Here is a 24,485-nt window from a genome sequence, read left to right on the forward strand (position 1 = left end):
TTCCCTCTTGGTTCCAGCTCTCACAGTGAACATCACTCTGGACACATTATCTCTCTCTCTCTCTCTCTCTCTCTCTCTCTCTCTCTCTCTCTCTCTCTCTCTCTCTCTCTCTCTCTCTCTCTCTCTCTCGCTTGCTCTCGCTCTCTCTCTCTGGGAGTACTCTTAAAGGAGGGCAGTGCGTAGATGATAGTGAATAGCTGTTGTTATCAAGGAGTTGGAACTACATTCCATTCTCTTAGATCAAACCCTATTACCTCTCATTGCTTTGGCGCTGTATAACCCCTATTGGTTTAGCCCATAAATTTAATAATAATAATCTCCAAGAGTACTTGGAAGAGGCAATTGTCCTTACAGTCTACATCGAGGCTTTTTGCTGAGGACTAATTACAGTGTGGCTATCACTACTTGTATAGAAATAGTTAAGGTAGTGTTATATTATATTTGGGAAAGCATGATAAGAAAGCAGCTGTTTACTCAGTAGATCTTGACGCTAATGGATATACTGTGTTAGTCTAGACCGAGTGTGAGTGAGGTTGGCTTAGTATGACCTGGGTATCCGATAGGCTGATTGAAGTTGGAACATACTAACCATAGCTACACGCGTAGGTGAAAGGTTTCATAAAGACAGGAGGAGGAAGTGTGAGATTGAGTGGCGAAGGAAGTGAAACAGGGGGTCCTTGAGAAGTGGAAGATGTGGACTAGGGGCGGTGCTGAAGCCTGGACGAGTGTGTACCCTGGTGGTGGAAGCCGAGCTGTTCAACCTGATTAAGATTCTGTTAATTTCTGCCAGTTGTGCCTAGTATTTTGGGGGTTCAGTCTTGTCTAGAGTATTACCGTGCGTTCGAAATGTCTTAACAATACTATTTCTTTATTAGCATAACTTTGTTTTTTATATAATAGATCATAACAAAGACAAATGTTTTACTATATAATAACCTAGATAGTAGTGAGAAAATCGAGGATTATCTTCGATTGTGCATAATATAACTGGTCACAGCCTTTTGAGCAACTGTTACTCCTAGTTGTCTAAAGAGACAAAGTGGTAGTGTTTCTCAGAGCAACCGTGGAATGCATATTAAGGCAACATAGCATTCTAGTTTGAGTTTAGCAGTAGCAACAACATCCTTGAAGAGAGATTGTGATACTAATATTACATGACTGTTGAAGAGGTATTTAATACCCTGTTGTTCCTGAGAAAGCGATGTCTAAGGAAGAAAAGGTAGGAGATAGAGAGAGAAGAGACGAGACGAGACAACCTTTGCAGCGAAACGATGGAGTCGAAATTAGATATGACGTCAAGTACACTGATGAGACCAGAGACATTCCTCTGAATTGCATTAGTAATTGCTTTAAAAGATGGGCATCCACGGACATGAGATAAGCACTCTTGACAAGGACCAACACGGAAGCTTTTGGCGTGTGAGATGCAAAAACAGTACTCTAGACATGAACCAACACGGAAGCTTCTGGTGTGTGAGATGTAAGAACGGTACTCTAGACAAGAACCAACACGGAAGCTTCTGGCGTGTGAGATGTAAGTACTCTAGACAAGAACCAACACGGAAGCTTCTAGCGTGTGAGATGTAAGAACAGTACTCTAAACAAGAACCAACACGGAAGCTTCTGGCGTGTGAGATGTAAGAACAGTACTCAATTCAAGGACGAGTCAAGTTACTGGTAATTAAGACGAGTCTAGAACCTGAAGAGGTGTACACATTCTTACTTTTGCCATTCGTCCTTACCCATCCCACTACATTCTTTCCTTCACTAACGACTTTTCCTTTCCTCCTAACTAACGACCTCTTCTAACTAACGCCCTCTTCTTTCCTCCTAAATAACGACCTCTCCTTTTCTCTTAACTAACGACTTCTCGTTTCTTCCTAACTAATGACCTCTCCTTTCAAAATAGCTAACGACCTTTCTGTACACTATATATATATATATATATATATATATATATATATATATATATATATATATATATATATATATATATATATATATATATATATATATATATATATGTCGTGCCGAATAGGCAAAACTTGCGATCTTGGCTTAAATAGCAACGCTCATCTTGCCATATAGGACAAGTGAAAATTTGTGTATGCAATGATTTCGCCAAAATCATTCTGAACCTAACGAAAAAAGTATATTTCACTGTGTTTGTTTAGTATTAAATTACTGTAAACAAATCTAAAATATATTTAGTTGGGTTAGGCTAAAATAAATTGCGCTTGTTATAATAAGGTTAGGTAAGTTTTCTAAATTCCTTTTGGTGCAAAATTATAAATTTTTACATCAACATTAATGAAAAAATATAGCTTTAAACGTATAAGAGAAAATTTTAGAAAGGACTTAATTTTAAATGAGTTCTTGCTAATTGACCAGTTTTACATATTCGGCACGACATATATATATATATATATATATATATATATATATATATATATATATATATATATATATATATATATATATATATATATATATATATATATTGTAACCTCGAACGAGTGATATTTAATCAATAACAACACTGCCACTAGCCAAAGACTCGAGTGTTGTTATTGATTAAATACCATTCGTTCGTGGTTACAGTAATGTATATACTGCTTGTGGAGGCTAGTACACCAAGCGGGGAGTAGAATGAAGTTAGCTCAGAGGCACCCACACCGTCGTATGTCCTGGAATCACGTACTTAGCTCTGCTGGGTGCTTGATTCTTGTAGGATTTGGTGGTCGTGTTGGTTAGAGCGTCATGTGATTTTCGCTCACCATGAGGCGGGCCAGAATGACATGGGTTCGAGTCCTTGGCTAGTCACAATGTTATATATATATATATATATATATATATATATATATATATATATATATATATATATATATATATATATATATATATATATTACACATACATACATATATGAATAAACAATGGTGGACGGAAGGTTTGAACCGTGTCCCGAAATTAACAGGTCCAGCGCTTTACCGCTGAGCTACCGACCTTCTAATAGGAAAATTTCGGTAGCCACTGACAGACAGGACACAGCAGTGCCTTCTGTGAAACTTTCCTATTAAAAGTCCGGTAGCTTTCGGTAAAGCACTGGCTCTGTTATTCTCGGGACGACGGTTCGAGCCTCCCGTCCACTTTTCTGTTTATTCATCGACAGTCATTTATTACGACTTCAGTTGAGGTGGTATAAGTGAAGTGGTACAAAATAACACGTTGGAAAACAAGAGACATTAATGCAGTATAAAGCGATCCTCTATCGACAACGCTTCACTCACGCAGTGCGCTTTATCAATTCGCAGACAGATTTATTTGCGAATTGATAAAGCCCGCTGCGTGGGTGGTGACACCCGTCACCCATCTGGAAGGTCAGAGGGTCAAGCCCTGGAAGGACGATCCAGCCTCCAGCGTTTCACATGATTACACGTACTTGATTTTACTCACGTGGTTATGTGTGTGCGTGTGGATGTGTACTCACCTATATGTGGGTGCAGGGGTCGATTCATAGCTCCTGGCACTGCCTCTTCATTGGTCGATACTAAGTAACTCTCTCCCTGCTCCATGAGTTTTGTTATACCTATTCTTAAAGCAATGTATGGAATTTGCCTCCGCTACTTCATTCTCCAAATTATTCCACTTCCTGACAACTCTAAGGCTAAAGAAATACTTTCTAACATCCCCATGACTCATCTGAGTTTTCAACTTCCAGTTGTGACCCCTTGTTCCTGTATCCTATCTCTGAAACATTCGAGCCCTGTCCACCTTGTCAATTCCTATCAGTACTTTTTACGTTGTTATCATTTCCTCCTATCCTCTAGTGTCATCAGGTTGAGTTCCCTTAATCTCTCCTCGTAAGACATACCCTTCAGTTCCGGGACTAATCTTGTTGAAAACTTTTGCACTTTCTCCAATTTCTTGATGTGTTTGATTACGTGTGGGTTCCATACTGGTGCTGCATACTCCAGTATGGCCTGACGTACGCGGTATACAATGTCGTGAATGATTCCTTACTCATGTTTGCCAAGCGTCCATATGCTGCAGCAGTTATTTGATTGATGTGTGTCTCAGGGGGCATGTTAGTTGCAGTGCTTACCCTAAGATCCTTTTCTTTAAGTGATGTTTGCAGCCTTTGATCCCGTAATCTGTACTCCGTCTGCGGTCTTTTTTGTCCTTCCCCAGTCTTAACGACTTTGCACTTACTGGGGTTTAAACTCCAGGAGCCATTTATCGGACCAGACTTGTAGTCTGTCCAGACCCCCTTGTAATCTTAGCTGATCCTCGCCCGCTTGTATTCTCCTCATGAGTTTCATATCATCAGCGAACAGCGACACTTCAGAAGTTATTCCTTCCATCATGTCATTCACATATACAAGAAACAGCATTCACGTATACAAGAAACAGCACCAGACCTAGGACTGACCCTTGTGGAACCCCAGACGACACATGCGCCCACTCTGACACTTCATCACGTACCAACACTCGTTGTTTCCTTCCTGTCAGGTATTCCCTGATCCATTGCAGTACTTTCCCTTCTATTCCTGCCTGCTTCTCTAATTTTTGTACTAGTCTCTTGTGTGGTATTGTGTCAAAAGCATTCTTCCAGTCCAAAAAGATGCAATCTACCCATCCCTCTCTCTCTCCTGTCTTACTTCTGTTACCTTATCGTAGAACTTAAGTAGATTTGTGACACAGTATCTCCCATCTCTGAAGCTGTGCTGACTGTCATGTATGAGCCCAGTCCTTTCAATGTGCTCCACCACTCTTCTGATCATCTGTTCCATGACTTTACATACTATACAAGTCAGTGATACTGGTCTGTAGTTTAATGCTGCCTGTCTGTCTCCTTTCTTAAAAATTGGAACTACATTTGCTGTCTTCCACGCCTCAGGTAATTGCCCAGTTTCGATAGATTTATTGAAGATTGCTGCTAGCGGCACACATAGTTCCTCTGCTTCTCTCAGGATCCATAGAGATATGTTATCTGGGCCAACCCCTTTTGAGGTATCTGGTTCACCTAGCATTTATTTACCTCCTTGGTTATGTGCAATGTGTCCAGCACCTGCTGGTGCACCCTTCCTCCTTGGTTTGCTGGAAGTATTTCTGTCTCTATAATGAATAATTTTTTAAATCTTGTGTTAAGTTTATCACATACTTCCTGGTCACTCTTTGTGAGCTCCCCTCCTTTCCTTAGCCTGATTACCTGGTCCTTGACTGTTGTTTTTCTCCTAATGTGACTGTATAACAACTTTGGTTCAGATTTGGCTTTTGATGCTATGTCGTTCTCGTATTGCCTCTTGGCCTCTCTTCTTATCCCTGCATATTCGTGGCTGGTTCTTCTGCTCAACTCCTTGTTTTCTTCAGTTCTTTGCCTTCTATACTTTTCCATGCTGTAAGACACTTGGCTTTGGCCGCTGTAGATCTCCAGTTGAACCAAGGGCTCACTCTGGTCTTACCATTTTTCTGTTACCCTTTGGTATGAACTTATCCTCTGCCTTCCTGCACTTAGTGGTTACGAGTTCCATCATTTCATTTACTATCTTTTCCTCTAGTTCTCTTTCCCACTGCCCTTCATGCAGGAATCTCCTCATGCCTATGTAGTCCCCATTCTTGAAGTTTGGCTTCTCTCGTCCTTTTCGTGTTACTGCATTCTCCACTATTAACTCTACAAGGTACTCAAAACTCAGGACATCGTGATCACTAACACCAAGGGGTTTTTCGTGTGTGATATCCCCTATGTCTGAATTATTCAAGGTGAATATGAGATCCATCCTTGCTGCAACATCCTCTCTCTCTCTCTCTCTCTGGTTGTATCCCTAATATGTTGGTGCACGAAGTTCTCCAATACTGTCTCCAACATCTGCGCCCTCCACGTTTCTGGTCCCCCATGTGGCTCTAGGTTTTCCCGGTCAATCTCTTTATGATTGAAATCCCCCATTATGAGTAATTTTGTCCTACCCATATGAGCCCTCCTGGCCACTTCAGGTAGTGTATCCACCATTGCTCTGTTACACTCATCATACTCTTGTCTTGGCTTCCTGCTGTTTAGTGGTGGGTTATGCATCACTGCTATCATCACCTCTGGACCCTCACTCTAAAGTGTTCCTACAATGAAGTCGTCTGTTTTCCTTCTGTCCATTCCTCCCATTTCCTCAAAACCCCACTGGCTTTTGATGAGCAGTGCCACTCCTCCCCCTCCTCTATTCTCTCTGTCTTTCCTCAGGATCTGATATCCAGTTGGAAAGATTGCATCTATTATCATCCCTGTAAGTTTTGTCTGTTATTGCTATGATGTCAGGGGATGCATCAATGATTCGTTCACTCTTATTTGTTATTCCATCTGCATTGGTGTATCATACCTTCAGCTTCCTTTCCAGTACTGTATTTTGGGAGGTGGAAGAGGATGGTGCAAGCTGAGGGTGTAGGAGGCAGGGCGGAATATTATGGGACGCTGCTGTGATTGTGAAATTAGTGCTTGGAGGAGTGGGGGCTATGAAGTGTGGTTTGTTTCTGGTTATTGTGTTTGGTTGATATGGGGTGACAGGGTTTGAGGGGTTTCTATAATCATTTGTGTTTAATGTTCCCGGAGGCTAAGCTTTCATGTCTGTCACTGCCTGTCCTGTCTCTCTTATGCTGGTTTCGTCTTACTCTCACTCTCAGTTGTTCCCTTTCTTTTTGTGTTCTGTCTCGATTGAGGTACACGTGTTGATATCCTTGAGAGTCCTTTAACAGTGGCTTCTGTTGTAGTATCCTGTTTGTACCACTTCTGTCTTGAATGTCAATTTGATTGGTAGGTTTTTTATTCCTCGAATACCCCCCAAGTCTGTGAAAATTTTCTACCTGAGACATGTCCTTCTCTCCTGTTATTGCAGTGATGCTCTTAATCTCTTTTTTCCTCCCAGTGCTTTCTTTCATCATAGGTCGTCCCTTCAGCCTCCTGATGCTCATGAATAATTATTGACCTCTCCCTCTCTTCTTCCCCTTTCTTTTCCCTCCACATCTCTGGATCTGATTTAATTAAGCATCTCCTTTGTTGTTTCCCTTACCATCTCCTGGACACCCTGATGGCCATATTGATATTACTTCTGCAAGGGACTACTTAGCTCCATCCCCTCCTTCAATCCCATCACTGCCTGCTGATGTTCCCATTTAGTCACTTTACTCCTTTCAGACCTCATTAAATCCTGCTTCAGCACATCCATTTCTTCCTTGTCTTTGTATGTTTGCCTCAGCAGCTACAACTCATGATTCCCACTTCTTGCTCTCTGCAGATAGCTTCTCTAACATGTTATTGCAAAGCTCATTTAACTTTTTTTTCCCATTCTTTATTCATTTTGTTCTTGAGCCTTTCTACCCATTCCTTTTCAGACCAGTCATCCTCGGTTTCCTTGCCTTCACGTCCTCCCTTTTAGATCTCTTTTTTTTTATCCTATTAGGTTACTCTAGATCCTTCAGCTTTGTGTAAAATTGTGTGTATGTGTGGGTTTATGTACTAATGTGTTAGGTGAGGTTAGTTTTGTCTGAGTATGTGTACACATTGTGTGTATGTGTATGTGTGTTTGCATATATATATATATATATATATATATATATATATATATATATATATATATATATATATATATATATATATATATATATATATATATATATATATAGGGGGTAAAGGAGGTTTTGTGGGCGAGGGGCTTGGACTTCCAGCAAGCGTGCGTGAGCGTGTTAGATAGGAGTGAATGGAGACGAATGGTACTTGGGACCTGACGATCTGTTGGAGTGTGAGCAGGGTAATATTTAATGAAGGGATTCAGGGAAACCGGTTATTTTCATATAGTCGGACTTGAGTCCTGGAAATGGGAAGTACAATGCCTGCACTTTAAAGGAGGGTTTTGGGATATTGGCAGTTTGGAGGGATATGTTGTGTATCTTTATATGTGTATGCTTCTAGACTGTTGTATTCTGAGCACCTCTGCAAAAACAGTGATAATGTGTGAGTGTGGTGAAAGTGTTGAATGATGATGAAAGTATTTTCTTTTTGGGGATTTTCTTTCTTTTTTGGGTCACCCTGCCTCTGTGGGAGACGGCCGACTTGTTGAAAAAAAAAAAAAAAAAAAAAAAAAAAAAAAAAAAAAAAAAAAAAAAATATATATATATATATATATATATATATATATATATATATATATATATATATATATATATATATATATATATATATATATATACATATATATATATACATATAGATGTGTGTGTGTCTGTGTGTAGGGCGGGTGAGGGCATCTGTTGGAACGGTTCGGCAGGAACCCCTAGTAATGTACCTTTTAAGAACGGGGGGGGGGGGGGGGAGTCGCTAGGCTAAACAACTCTTCTGAGGATTTTTAAATAACTTACTAAATATTGTCAGGGCTACCCTTATCTGTCTCCTGGCACTAAAAGTTAGGGAGAGAGTGATCCTATAGCATACAGCCAGCAGGGCGTGAGACTGTGTGACTTAAGACACCAACCAAAATTGCTCCCACACATAGGCAAGTGATTGCTCAGCACTGGAGGCTCCTCCTGGTGGTGTCTTCTATGAACTCCGTCAGTTTGTAACTCCCTCCGTAGCTTTTATCATGCATTCAAGTTTTTTTTTTTAATAACGTGTTATTCACTCTTTTTTTCTTTAGTAATATGATCAGAGTCATAACTTGATATTAACTGTAGTCACAACACCAACTGCTGGGAATTTTGACTAAATTTTTTTTCATTCATTATTTACTTTATTACTCATTTGTGACCTTATCACTGCACTGTTGCCATTACCGACCAGATATTTGCATTTATTTTTTTAATTAAGGTCACAACCTTGACCCATTAAATATGCTTTTTTATTATTTGTGTCAGCACTGGTGCCAGCAGCCTGACCAGCTGCTTGCTGCCCTCTCTCTCACACACCTTCCAGGTAAAGCACCCGTATTCAAATTTAAATTGTAAAATTATTGATCTTATTACATTATTCACACTAGAAAACTGTTACACTCTTGTAGGTATGTTCACTGATTCAATCACGTACGATGACCACTAATATCTTAGGACAGCCACTAGAACGCTAAATCCTGGGATCACTAATTAACGATACTGCTTCACGTGTGTGTGTGTGTGTGTGTGTGTGTGTGTGTGTGTGTGTGTGTGTGTGTGTGTGTGTGTGTGTGTGTGTGTGTGTGTGTGTGTGTGTGTGCATACTCACCTATTTGTGGTTGTAAGGGTCGAGTCATAACTCCTGGCCTCGCCTCTTCACTGGTCGGTGTGTGCGTGTACTCACCATGTTGTACTCACACCGTTGTATTCACGTAGTTGCACAACTTGAGATTCCGGGGTTTGATTATCAGTTCCTGGCCCTGCCTCTTACTGCGTACTATCTGTTTCATCATTTTCTGCCTCGTGAGTCTTATCGTACCTATCCTTAAAATTGTGTATAATGTTTGTTAAGTCACTTGCACTTTCTAAACTGGGATATTGTAACACACCAGTAATCCCTTATGAGGCAGGCGTAATTGCAGATCCGGAGAATATGGAGAGAGCCCTCACTGCTGTGTAAATACAGTCAAGGACCTAAATTATTGGAAACACTTGAAGTTCCCTTGAACTACACATCCTGGAATGTAGGGGAGAAAGATTTATCATTATTTACACCTGGAAAATACTTGAGTAATTGGCTCCAAGTCTGTACACCGAAATTACTCCCTAAAAGAGCAAAAATCACGGAAAACGATATAAAATACCCCCATTGAATAGCAGAGGTTATAAGAGATAACTCGATAAATGTAAAAGGGCCAAAACTTTTCAACAACCTCCCTTTATACATAATGGGAATTATTAATGCAGTAATACCAAATTAGCTGAGCTGTGGTACCAGCTAGCACCAGTAACCTGATTGATCAGTATAGCAATCAGGTGGACCGATCTAGGACCGGGCTGCGGGGGTGTTGACCTCAGATCAACTACAGATCAATTATGTCGTCTAGGTAATTCCATTTCCTGACTTCCCCAAGGCAAACGAAATATTTCCTCATTTACTACTCAAGCTTTCATATATACGCTCCCCTTGTTTCCGTTCCTCGGCTTCTAGTGTTTCCCTTTGTGCTTTATAAAGTCCTTTGAGTATGTTATATATACGTTATCATGTTTTCCCTCTTGCCTTTGCTCTAAAATCGTCATATTCTGTTCTTTTAGCCACTCTTCGTAGGTCAGCCCTGTTAGATCCAGGACCATCCGTATAGCAAATCTGGAATTTCTCTGGTTTCTTTAGCTGTATGCTTGATCAGGTATGGGCTCCAGACAGGTGCTGCATACTCATCAATAGTTCAGAAAGACATATTGTATATAGATTCATAAATAATGATTTAATTTACTTGAGTGCCGTTCTAAGGTTTGCTTGGCTTGCGTTCACTGCCGACGTAAGTCTGTTGATGTGCACCTCCGGATATCCTGAGCAAAAATCATCTAAATGAAATTCATAGGAAATTAAACGGTTTAACTAGAAGATAAGTTGCACGGTCCCTATTATGCCAATTCTTAAGTGTGTATGGATTGTGCCTGCACTACCTCTTCATCCAGAGTATTCTACTTCCTGACCACCTTGAGGCTTAATGAATATTTCCTGATTCCTTTGGCATAGTTACAAACGTCTTTAAGTTGCAGCTGTGCCTCCGTGTTCCCATGTCATCCCTCTTCATCACTGTATAATCAGCTGTGTATAGGGGGAGGAACCTTCAACACATTCTTGCACCACGAGTGATGCTGTTGAAAATGATATAAAATATGTCTTAATCACCAGTGAGTGATGCTATCACAGATTTGAACATTTCCTCGTTATGCTCGACCAACGCGATGCTGCCAGGTGTGTCGCGCCAGTTTTTTGTTTGTTTATTTGTGGCTAGATATACGTTATTATAGGGTTCTGTAACCTAACCTTGCTTAATCTTATTTAAAATAAAGACCATAGTATTTATGGAGTAACGGGAAATGTTAAGAAATTACCGCTCATAAGAAAATTAAAATTGTAAATCAAGATAGGTTACTGCGAGAGGATGAGGGTGTGTGTGTAAATCCCGCAGACTTACATTCCTGTGCATAAAATACGTTGATATTTCTTGAACATTTGTGAGAATCCACAGTGGTATGTTATCAGCCATTCTGGAAAAATACCATGACTTTTCCTATTGTAAATAACGCATTGACGACTTAGAATTGCTTGAATTCGAGTATACCTTACTCACCTTTTAGGTTAGCTACACTGCAATATTTTTGTGACTTAATTCATGTCTGCATAAATAACTTATTAAAATTGTAACAAGATATAAACATGTAGATATTTCATTGCCACGGTAATTAGTTTAACTGTCAAAACTTTGCGGCCCAGACCCTGGACCCATTATGTTCCTCCGCGGTATTTTGAATACGGCCCACAGGATGAGTATGGGGTGCTTAATAAAGATGTTAAACTAACTTCCATTCCGGTATTACTCCGTGCCTCTACTGCTTGAAATGTGGCCTGATTGCTCAGGACCAGGAACACAGGTCCTACTATAATACTACTATTCCTAACTGCTTGAGTGTGCACTGCACGTGTTGCTGGGTGAGCTGTGAAATGGCTTCTTTCTTGTCTCCGCTCCCTTGAAAGCATCATGGTAGTTGGCTAGTGGCTGAAGTGATAGCGCCTTCGGCTCACACTTGTAGGACTCGGGTTTGAAACTGGGACGAATACAAACGTTGAACATGTTTCCTTAAACCTGCTGCCTCAGTTGATATAGCAGCAACTAAGTATCTGGGTTTCATCTGATTTGTGGATCATATCCTGGGGAAGAGGATCAGTAGGCTTTAATGGAAATAGAACGAACTGTTTGTCTTTCTTGAGTCATGTTTTCTTGAGTTTTCCTGAGTTACTAACATACAGGGCATAAGAAGGAAGGAACAACCTGGTAAGTCTGTTGGCCCATGCCAGGCAGTTTACACCTAACCTCAACTAATTCAACCTATATTTAAAGCTACCCAAAGTTCTCGCCTCAGTGACGCTACCTGGAAATTTATTCCGCTCATCTACAACTCCATTGCTTATGTACTAACCCTCCGGGTTAATTCTTCTTAGTGGTTGGCGGAAAGTTGTGATGACCAGGGTAGCAGGGCAGGGAGACTGGACGAGGTGTGTTGTTGATGTGAGCGCTACCGTGGCTCTGAGGCTTCCTACACCTTCCTACACTAAGTATGATATGAAGAAGGAGCATAGACGCAGGTGAGATTCCTCAGTCACTGAAAACAACGGATATAGCCCCACTCCATTAAGGTGGTAGCAAAGCAATAGCTAAGAACTATAGACCAATAGCTTAACGTCCCATTTCATAAAAATCTTTGAAAGAGTTATAAGAAGCAGGATTGCAAACCACTTGGACTCCCAAAAATTGCACAATCCAAGGCAACATGGTTTCAGAGCAGGTCGCTACTGCCTCTTGCAACTACTGGACCACTATGATATGGTCTTAGATGCACTGGAAAACAGACTGCAGATGCAGTATACACATATTTTGCAATGCTAAAGGGATAACTGGGAACGTAGGCAGATGGATCTTCAACTTTCTAACCAATAGAATACAAAGAGTAGTGGTAAAGAGTTAAATCGGAAGCTGCCATAGTGAAGAGCTCTGTTCCACAAGGCACAGTATTCACCCCTATCCTGTTCCTCATTCTCATATCAGACGTAGACAGAGATGTAAACCCTAGCACCGTATCATCCTTTGCAGACGATACTAGGATCTGCATGAGTGTCATCCATTGAGGACACGGCAAATCTCCAAGAGGATATAAACCAAGTTTTCCAATGGGCAACGGAGAACAATATGATGTTCAATGAAGACAAATTCCAACTACTACGTTATGGAAAACTGGAGGAAATAATAGCTAGGACTGAGTATACTACAAACTCAATTCGCACAGTTGAGCGGAAAAGCAATGTGAAGGACCCGGGAGTGGTAATGTCCGAAGATCTCGCTTTCAAGGACCACAACAATGCCACTATCACATATGCGAGGAAACTGATAGGACGGATAATGAGAACATTCAAGACAAGAGATGCCAAGCCAGTGATGATCCTTTTTAAATCACTTGTTCTCTCTAGGCTAGAATACTGCTGTTCATTAACATCCCCATTCAAGGCAGGTGAAATTGCAGATCTAGAGAATGTTTAGAGAACGTTTACTGCACGTATAAGTTCCATCAAACACCTTAGCTACTGGGAACGCCTGGAAGCACTTGACTTGTACTCCCTGGAGCGCAGGCGAGAGATATATATCATAATCTACACCTGGAAGATTCTGGAGGGACTGGTTCCTAACCTGCACACAGAAATCACTACCTACGAAAGCAAAAGACTTGGCAGGCGATGTAGCATACCCCCAGGGAATAGTAAAGTGCTACTGATACATAAGAGAAAACACAATAAGTGTCCGGGGCCCAAGAGTGTTCAATAGCCTCCCACCAACCATAAGGGGAATTACCAATAGACCCCTGGTTGTCCTCAAGAGGGAGCTGGACAGATACCTAACGTCAGTGCCAGATCAGCTGGGCTGTGGTTCGTACGTTGGATTACGTGTGGTCAGCAGTAACAGCCTGGCTGATCAGGCCCTGATCCATCAGGAGGCCTGGTCATGGACCCCGCCGCGGGGGAGTTGTTCCCCGGAATGCCCTCCAGGTAGATTTTCGCTGCCACATCTGAACTTTACTGGCAGTGTTCACCGTGTGAACTTTACCGCTGTGCCCCATAGCGTTCCCTTGTGCGGCCTTCATCCTTCGTCTGCTAATCGCCAGCAGCCCTACACAGCCCTACTATCATTCACTATATACTACCATCTTGTGAGACAGCCCTACCATCATTCACTATATACTACCATCTTGTGAGACAGCCCTACTATCATTCGCTTTGCACTACCAATTTGTGAGACAATCCTTTTATCATTCACTATATACTACCGTCTTGTGAGACACTCCTACTGTTATTCACTATGCACTTACCTTTTATCTTTCTACTCCAGACTTTTGACCTATGGTCGTGATGACAAAATTTTTAAAAATTCTTAATCTACATATATTATTTATGTTTAATAGGTTTATTTAAAGTGGTAAGGAATTGTTGTGATTGTCAGTGGAGTGGGGTTGTGCAACTTGGGGGAAGGTAGTGTTGTGCAACTGAGGAGGTAAGAGACTGAATCTTCCCTATACAAGAGAATAGGGAGAGGCAAGCGAAGTTTCCCCGTGAGGTAAATTCCAGAGACTGGAGGAACGTCTGGGGTGTGCGCCTGTACCCTCCTCCCTCCTGAAGGTCTCCTAGCAGAGGTGGCTCGCGCTGCCTACTCCTCCTAGCAGAGGTGGCTTGCGCTGCCTACTCCTAGCAGATGTGGCTCTTGCTGCCTATTACTAGCAGACGTGGCTCTCGCTGCCTACTTCTAACAGAGGTATCTCTCGCTTCCTACTCTTAGCAGAGGTGGCTCTCGCTTCCTACTCCTAGCAGAGGTGGTTCTCGCTTCCTACTCCCAGCAGACGTGGCTCTCGCTGCCTACTCTTAGCAGATGTGGCTCTCGCTTCCTACTCCTAGCGGAAGTGGCTCTCGCTTCCTACTCCTCGCAGAGGTGGCTCTCGCTTCCTACTCTTGGCAGACGTGGCTCTCGCTTCCTACCCCTATCAAAGGTGGCTCTCGCTTCCTACTCTTAGCAGACGTGGCTCTCGCTTCCTGCTCCTAGCAGACGTGGCTCTCGCTTCCTACTCTTAGCAGATGTGGCTTTCACTTCCTACTCCTAGCAGAGGTGGCTCTCGATTCCTACTCCTAGCAGAGGTGGCTCTCGCTTCCTACTCCTAGCGGAAGTGGCTCTCGCTTCCTACTCCTAGCGGAAGTGGCTCTCTCTTCCTACTCCTAGCGGAAGTGGCTCTCGCTTCCTACTCCTATCAGAGGTGGCTCTCGCTTCCTACTCTTAGCAGACGTGGCTCTTGCTTCCTACTCCTAGCGGAAGTGGCTCTCGCTTCCTACTCCTCGCAGAGGTGGCTCTCGCTTCCTACTCTTGGCAGACGTGGCTCTCGCTTCCTACCCCTATCAGAGGTGGCTCTCGCTTCCTACTCTTAGCAGACGTGGCTCTCGCTTCCTGCTCCTAGCAGACGTGGCTCTCGCTTCCTACTCTTAGCAGATGTGGCTTTCACTTCCTACTCCTAGCAGAGGTGGCTCTCGCTTCCTACTCCCAGCAGACGTGGCTCTCGCTGCCTACTCTTAGCAGATGTGGCTCTCGTTTCCTGCTCCTAGCAGAGGTGGCTCTCGCTTCCTACTCCTAGCGGAAGTGGCTCTCGCTTCCTACTCCTAGCGGAAGTGGCTCTCGCTTCCTACTCCTCGCAGAGGTGGCTCTCGCTTCCTACTCTTGGCAGACGTGGCTCTCGCTTCCTACCCCTATCAGAGGTGGCTCTCGCTTCCTACTCTTAGCAGACGTGGCTCTCGCTTCCTGCTCCTAGCAGACGTGGCTCTCGCTTCCTACTCTTAGCAGATGTGGCTTTCACTTCCTACTCCTAGCAGAGGTGGCTCTCGCTTCCTACTCCTAGCGGAAGTGGCTCTCGCTTCCTACTCCTAGCGGAAGTGGCTCTCTCTTCCTACTCCTAGCGGAAGTGGCTCTCGCTTCCTGCTCCTAGCAGACGTGGCTCTCGCTTCCTACTCTTAGCAGACGTGGCTCTCGCTTCCTGCTCCTAGCAGACGTGGCTCTCGCTCCCTACTCTTAGCAGATGTGGCTTTCACTTCCTACTCCTAGCAGAGGTGGCTCTCGCTTCCTACTCCTAGCAGAGGTGGCCCTCGCTTCCTACTCCTAGCAGATGTGGCTTTCACTTCCTACTCCTAGCAGAGGTGGCTCTCGCTTCCTACTCCTATCAGAGATGGCTCTCGCTTCCTACTCCTAGCAGACGTGGCTCTCGCTTCCTACTCCTAGCAGAGGTGGCTCTCGCTTCCTACTCCTAGCAGAGGTGGCTCTCGCTTCCTACTCCTAGCAGAGGTGGCTCTCGCTTCCTACTCCTAGCAGAGGTGGCTCTCGCTTCCTACTCCTAGCAGAGGTGGCTCTCGCTTCCTACTCCTAGCAGAGGTGGCTCTCGCTTCCTACTCCTAGCAGAGGTGGTTCTCGCTTCCTACTTCTAGCAGAGGTGGCTCTCGCTTCCTACTCCTAGCAGAGGTGGCTTTCGCTTCCTACTCCTAGCAGAAGTGGCTCTCGCTTCCTACTCCTAGCAGAGGTGGCTCTCGCTTCCTACTTCTAGCAGAGGTGGCTCTCGCTTCCTACTCCTAGCAGAGGTGGCTCTCGCTTCCTACTCTTAGCAGAGGTGGCTCTCGCTTCCTACTCCTAGCAGAGGTGGCTCTCGCTTCCTATTCTTAGTAGAGGTGGCTCTCGCTTCCTACTTCTAGCAGACGTAGCTCTCGCTTCGTACTAGCAAACGTGGCTCTCGCTTCCTACTCCTAGCAGACGTGGCTCTCGCTGCCTACTCTTAGCAGACGTGGCTCTCGCTTCCAATTCCTAGCAGAGGTGGCTCTCGCTGCCTACTCCTAGCATAGGTGGCTCTCCCTTCCTGCTCCTAGCAGACATGGCTCTCGCTTCCTACTCCTAGCAAAGGTGGCTCTCCCTTCCTACTCCTAGCAGAGGTGGCTCACGCTGCATAATCCTAGCAAAGGTGGCTCTCCTTTCCTACTCCTAGCAGAAGTGACTCTCGCTGCCTACTCCTGGCAGTCATGGCTGTCGCTACCTACACCTTTGTACTCAGATGTTCACCTTCATGTAATGTTTTGTATGCATGCCACAGCCTCTATTTTTACCCGTTATGCAGCCCCTATTACTTTCTGTGTCAGCATTTCTCAGCGTAGTGGGTGTGCAGGTGTGTGTGTGTGTGTGTGTGTGTGTGTGTGTGTGTGTGTGTGTGTGTGTGTGTGTGTGTGTGTGTATGTGTGTGTGTGTGTGTGTAGGACGGGTGAGGGCATCTGTTGGAACGGGTGGGCAGGAACCCTTGGTAGTGTACCTTTTGGCCGACTGCCTCAGTGCTTCTGTATCTTGGCCCACACCTGCCCCTCCACACCTGCTCTTCCACACCTGCCTACATTTCGTCTAGTTACACTCGTCATCCTCACACTGAAAAAGTAATTCCTAACGTCCCTGTAGCTTATCTACCTCTAGCTGCCATCTATGACCCCTGGCTCCCTCCTCGGTCATCTCAGTCAGTCTGCCCTGAGCCACTCTCTCAAATCCTTTGAATATTTTATGTCATGATCATGTGTCCCATGGTCCTCTTTTCAACTACGATAGTATTTTTAGTTCATCAAGTATCCCCTTGTAGTAATTCCAGCCAATTCGTTTTGGTCTTATCAGGTGCTAAATAGACTACAAAGAAAGACTTAAGGAAGTCAGCCTAACATCACTACAAGAGAGGAACTCATGGTGGATATTATCATGACATTCAAAATACTCAGGGGATTGAAAGAGTGGATAGAGACAAACTGAGAACTGCGAGCTAGGCTCGTGCTGGTGATGAATACTGAAGGATAGGCCTAACCTAAACTGTTTATAATATTCTAAATATTTATTTGTAAATGTTCTAAAACACTGGTTTGGTTAACTATATTTTCTTATGCCTTTGAAGTTGTACAGTTGATGTGCACTTTATTGATAGGTTTAGTGTGATGTTTAGTTTGGAGTACCCAAGACTCAGCACCCTCCTCTATATACAGACCCTTTGCTGTCTTCAAGAGAGAACTTGATAAGTTCCTCAAGTTTGTTTCTGATCAACCTGGATCTCGTGCCTATTTTCGACTGCTTGCTGCTAGCACCAACAGCCTTATCGATCAACTCTATATATCCTCAGCTCTGTATATCTTTGGTTAGGCCTCATTTAGATTATGCTGCACAGTTCTAGTCACCGTATTACAGAATGCATATAAATGCCGTGGAACACGTACAAAGGAGGATGATAAAGTTGATCCCATGTATCAGAAATCTTCTCTATGAGGAGAGACTGAGAACCCTGAATCTGCACTCTCTAGAAAGGCTTAGAATTATATGTGATATGATTGAGGTGTATAAATGCAAAACAGGAATAAATAAAGGAGATGTAAATAGCGTTCTAATTTTTTATCTAGCCAAGACAGGATTCACAGCATTGGTTTTAAGTTGGAAAAATTCAGATTCAGGAAGGATATAGGAAAGCACTGGTTTGGTAATAGAGTTGCGGATGAGTGGAACAAACTCCCGAGTACCATCATAGAAACTAAGACGTTGTGTAGTTTTAAAAATAGGTTAGATAAATACATGAGTGGGTTTGGGTGGGTGTGAGTTGGACATGACTAGTTTGTGCTACTAGGTCAGATGCCGTGCTCCTTCATTAAATGAATGTGACCTGATCTGACTAAGTTATTGCGTTGGCTTAAGCCGGTAGGAAAATTGGATCTGCCTCCCATGGGCCAGTAGGCCTGCTGCAGTGTTCCTTTTTTCTTATGTTTTTATCACGAGCAGACAGGAGGCCTGGTCTAGGATCGGGCCACGGGAGCAGAGACTCCCGGAAGCGACCACATGTAACCTACAGGTAACTTGTCTGAAGCATTACTTCTTCCAGGCATTTCTCCGTGACTGGTCTTTTTATCCCCCTCTCCTGTTCTCATTGCTTTTCACGTTTCAGGATTGATGACTGATGACTGTTCTCTATTTATGTTACCCATGTGCGCCATGGATTATATCAGTTGCACCACTATGGTTATGCATCGATGTCTAGGTCATGTAAAACCTCATTAAGGTCATATGTACTGATATGAAGGTTATGCATCAATATCAAGGTCATGTGAACCAAAATATGTTGGTCAATGTCATGTTGCCCAAATATCAAGGTCATCTGCACCAGTATCAAGATAAGATAATGTGTACCATTACGGAAGTTATGTGCACCAGTATCAAGACCATGACCTTGACGTCAAGGTCAGGTGCACCACTATCAACTTTATGTGCACCAATATCAAGGTCATAACATAAGAAAGAAGGAACACTGCAACAGGCTTACTGGCCAATGCGAGGCAGGTCCAAGTCACCTCCCGACTTAAACCAATGACCCACCTAGTCAGGTTAGATCACATCTACTTATGGAAGGGGCACGGCATCAGACCTATTAGGACAGGCTAGTCAGGTCCAACTCACACCCACCCACACTCACTCATGTATTTATCTAACCTATTTTTAAAACTACACAACGTCTCGGCTTTTATTACGGTACTCGGGAGTTTGTTCCACTCATCCACAACTCTTATTACCAAACCAGTGCTTTCCTATATCCTTCCTGAATCTGAATTTTTCCAACTTTAAACCACTGCTGCGAGTCCTGTCTTGGCGTGATAAAAAATTAGCACGCTATTTATATTCTATTTATTCATGTTTTCCATTTATACACCTCAATCATATCACCCCTGATTCTACACCTTTCTAGAGAGTGCAGATTCAGTGCCCTCAGTCTATCCTCATAGGGAAGATTTATGATACCAGGGATCAACTTTGTCATCCTCCTTTGTACGTGCTACAGTGCATTCATATCCATTCTGTAATACGGTGACCAGAACTGTGCAGCATAATCTAAGTGAGGCCTAACTAAAGATATGTAGAAATATAAACACATATGCAGTATAATGTGATCCTTTATTGACTACGTTTCGCCCACACAGTGGGCTTTTTCAAGTCACAAACAGATCTACCTGGGGTGGAAGGGACGCGAGTATTTATAGTCAGGTTCAGAATGCTGAGGTCAGGTGGAGAATGCTGCATCTGATGATGTACCGAGTGGGATTATAGAGTCTAAAATCTTGGGTAGCTTGGAAAGGAGATTTGTGAGCAGACCTTCTACAGTGTTCTTCCATTCCTGTGTTCTTATGTGGGATAGCGATGAAGAAGTTTCTTGGCAAGTGGTTCAGCTATGTTATAGAAGCCACTATTCTGGTTGAAGTTGTCGGATATAGAAATAAGTGATGATTCCAGGATTCTTCGGTACTGAGTGTTGTCTTCTGTGGCGATAAGTCTCGAGTTTCTGTAGTTTATCAAGTGGTTGTGTGAATTACGGTGTTGTACACAGGCATTCCTTGTGTCGTCAGACCTGCTTGCGTACTGGTGTTCTGAAATACGTGTTTGGAGGTCCCTTGATGTTTCGCCCACGTATAATTTGTTGCAGTCATTACAAGGGATTATGTATACCCCTGCAGAGGGTGGAAGCTTGTCCTTGATGGTCGTGGTTGTGGAGGTAGATACGTGGAATGAGGTATTGGAAAAGATGTTGGAAACGTGTTTGGCAATGGAGTTGGTGGGGAGGACTATGTATCTCTTCTCGGCAGTGTCTTCTCTGGGTGTGTTGAAGATGTTTAATGCCCGTCGTCTGCAGTCTCTGATGAAGTGACAAGGATAGTGGAGTTTAGAAAATACTTGTTCAATTATCGTACATTCTTCTTCAAGAAACTCATTGCTGCAGATTCTGAGTGCACGCAGGAAGAAGCCTATAATTACACCACGTTTAGTTTTGGTGTCGTGGTGAGAGTAGAAGTGGGGAAGATCGTTTTGGTTGGTGGGTTTTCGATAGACTTTAAAACGAAGTTCGTGGTCAGCTTTGCAGAGCAGAACATCAAGGAAAGGAAGAGTGTTGTCGACTTCTTCTTCAAGTGTGAACTGGATTGAAGGTTCGACCTGGTTGAGCTTGTCTTGGAGAGCTTGAACGTTGAAGCGTTTAGGAGTTATGAGAAGAATGTCGTCAACATAACGGAGCCAGGTGACAGACGAAGGAATAATGGTGGAGAAACGTTCGGCTTCTAGATGTTCCATGTATAGGTTCGCCAGGACCGCACTGAGTGGCGAACCCATGGGTAGTCCAAAAGTCTGCTGAAAGAGAAACACGTAAAGCCAACACATAGTTCAACAAGGTCGATGAAATCGCTGGCTGGAACGGAATGGAAGAACACTGTAGAAGGTCTGCTCACAAACTTATCCAATCTCCTTTCCAAGCTACCCAAGATTTTAGAATCTATAACCCCACTCGGTACATCATCAGATGCAGCATTCTCCACCTGACCTCAGCATTCTGAACCTGACTATAAATACTCGCGTCCCTTCCACCCCAGGTAGATCTGTTTGTGACTTGAAAAAGCCCACTGTGTGGGCGAAACGTAGTCAATAAAGGATCACATTATACTGCATATGTGTTTATATTTCCATTGTGTCGGTATTTTATACCATTTATTTCCAAAGATATATAGAGTTGAACAACCTGAGGACTTCTATTATTTATGCTCCTTGATACAAAGCCAAGGATTCTGTTCACTTTATTGCAAACACTTATGCACTGTTGTCTTGGATTTAGATTACTGCTAACCAGAACTCCCAAATCCTTTTCGCAATCAGTAATATTAAGATCTACATTATTTAGTTTATATGTGGCATGGTTATTTTCTTGTGTATTTTAAACTGCATCTGCCATTTCTCCGATCGCTGCATCAATCTATTCAAATCATCTTGGAGTGCTCTAATGTCCTCATTTGAATGAATTAAGCGACCTGTTTTGGTGTCATCAGCAAACTTGCTTATGTCGCTATTTATTCCCTTCAATGTCATTTATATAAATTGTGAACAACAAAGGGCCCAACACTGACCCCTGTGGAACACCACTCGTGACGCACCTCCACTCTGATTTCTTCCCATTGATGCAAACTCTGCTGCCTATCTGTCAACCACGCCTCTACCAAAAAAAAAAAAAATCTTCTATTCCGTGAGCCTTAATTATCCTCAATACCCTCCGATGTGGCACTCTATCAAAAACCTTACTGAAGTCCATATACACAATATCATATTCATTACCATAATCTACCTCCTCAGTGCACTAATTTCAGTCAGATGTACCAATATATATCAAAGTTCATATGCACCAGTTTACAACTTATGTGCATCAATAGTAAGGTAATGTGTACTAATGTCAAGGTCATATATAGAAACATCAAGAACATGTGCACCAAATCAAAATCACGTGTACCATTATCAAGGTTGTGTGTCATTATCATTATCCAGATATGTATCAGTGGCATGGACATGTATACCATTACCAAGGTCGTGTACGCATATCAAGGTGAAGTGTACCAATAGCAGAGTCGTGTATACGATTTTCTAATGAAAATGTTCGCCTCCAAATTAAGTAAATATATATATATATATATATATATATATATATATATATATATATATATATATATATATATATATATATATATATATATATATATATATATATATAATGTATGAGGAGGTACCACCTCTAGAACTTTACTGGGGACCCTCATCCTCAGAGAAGACAATAAACGTACCTCAGGGAAAACTCAAGGATCTCCCCGGAACTGTTTGAACATTTTCTTCTACCAACCCCCCATATTTTTATGCTATATGCTAACTTTATTAATAGACAGAATACATTGATAGAAAACACAATATATCAAAGGTTATGAATCTCCTCCAGCTCTTCCGAAGTTGGACACGAGCCCAGTATGCAGCATGCATTTCCCCTCTGGATGGCCACGCTCAAGCGCTGGAACATGAAAGTGGCTGCTCTTGGGTTCCTGGTGGTGTCGATGAGTCTGGAACCCAGATCCATGATCCTAGGGTCTCTGATCTCACTAGGACAAATTGATACTGTTGACTTATGTCCCTGTACTTGCCGATCTTGTACTCCTCCCTGTGGTCAGCAGCTCCTCCCTGTCACCCGACACTGTGATGGATATAGGTGTCAGCCAGTGTGGACACACAGGTATAGTTCCATGCTAAGAGCTTACCATTCCTCCAAGGGTAGATGGTGATCCCATCGGGGCGGTTTGCTGGGAAGTGGGTGTGTGTGTGTGTGTGTGTGTATATATATATATATATATATATATATATATATATATATATATATATATATATATATATATATATATATATATATATATATATATCGTGCCTAATAAGCCGAGGCAGAATTCCCTTAAACATTGTACTTTTCCACAAAATATTTTTACAGATTGATAAGACTTTTTTTTGAGCGACATTGATTTTTTTGACCAAACGTAACTTAGAAACATCACCTAATCTAACCTAAATTATCTTTTTTTTAGCCAAATTCTACTAAATATATCATGGATCGGTTTAGATTTATTAAATATTACTAAATAATTTTTTTCCTTATGTTCAAATTCATTTTAGCAGAGTTGTGGCTTGAACAAATTTTCACTCTGCTTGTTGGGCAAAAGGAGAGGTAGGGGTCGTCATAGGAAAGGTTGGAGGGAGGGGGCGAAGGTTTTGTAAGCGAGGAGCTTGGACATAAAACAAGCCTAATAGATATGAGTGAGTGGAGACAATTGATTTTGACGACTTGACATGTTTTTGGAATGTGAGCAAGGTAACATTTATGAAGGGATTCAGGGGAAACCGGTTAGCGGGACCTGAATCGCAGACAGGGTTCTTAATGCAGGACAAACCTTGGGGGATAGAAATCTTTAGCTCCAGGACTTTCACACATCTCCGTGCGTCATCAGGAGCTATACACTGTTTCAAGAGTGGCAACAGGAGAAATGAGAGAAAGACTTCTCAAAGTAAGGTAGCGTGGTGACACCAACCAGCTTCTCTCAGATGTAGTTCCTTGATAATATGAGAAATCACGAAAGCCCTTGCAAGTTCACTATTTTTTCACAGTGGTTGTTATGCATATATATATATATATATATATATATATATATATATATATATATATATATATATATATATATATATATATATATATATATATATATATATATATATGCATGTGTGTGTGTGTAAAAGAAAATTATGACTGTACAGTACGTGAGCAGAACAATACATAAATAACCCGCACAAAAGAGAATGAAGCTTATGACGACGTTTCGGTCCGACTTCGGTCGAAGTCGAACCGAAACGTCGTCATAAGCTTCATTCTCCTTCATACTTCAGGTGAGACTAAACTTGTACTTTACGTTAGGTTCTGCAGTCACTGGTGTCAAGAATTAAATTTTCCTTGATGTTTCTTAGGTGCTCGAGGTTCGGTTGGTAGCGTCCTCGGGTCACACACTGACTGACCTGGGACCAGTCTCCTGCACGGGTGAAACGTTTCGCATTTTTCCTTACACCTGACGCTCCTGTTCACCTGACACTAAATAAGTACCTGCATGTAGATGAATGGTTCAGAGAACCGACATATTGATAAATTAGACACATGTGCAACTCTTGGGTATCTTTATTGAGGAAACGTTTCGCCACACAGTGGCTTCCATCAGTCCATACAGAGGAGAATCTTGAAGAACAGGAGGAGAATAAGGTAATCAGTCCCTCAACCTTGAGCCGATGGGGTCAGTCTATCATTCTTGAATAGAATACGGCATAAGTGTGGAGAAG

General features: G+C 42.6%; 1 protein-coding gene across 3 annotated transcripts in view; it reads left to right on the forward strand.

The window, feature by feature from the left end:
* Positions 1-24,485, forward strand: part of ex (FERM domain containing expanded) — a 282,704-nt gene that overhangs the window by 7,875 nt on the left and 250,344 nt on the right. The window lies entirely within an intron of this gene.

The sequence above is a fragment of the Cherax quadricarinatus genome, chromosome 28 (genome assembly GCF_038502225.1).
Source record: "Cherax quadricarinatus isolate ZL_2023a chromosome 28, ASM3850222v1, whole genome shotgun sequence".
NCBI lineage: Eukaryota > Metazoa > Arthropoda > Malacostraca > Decapoda > Parastacidae > Cherax > Cherax quadricarinatus.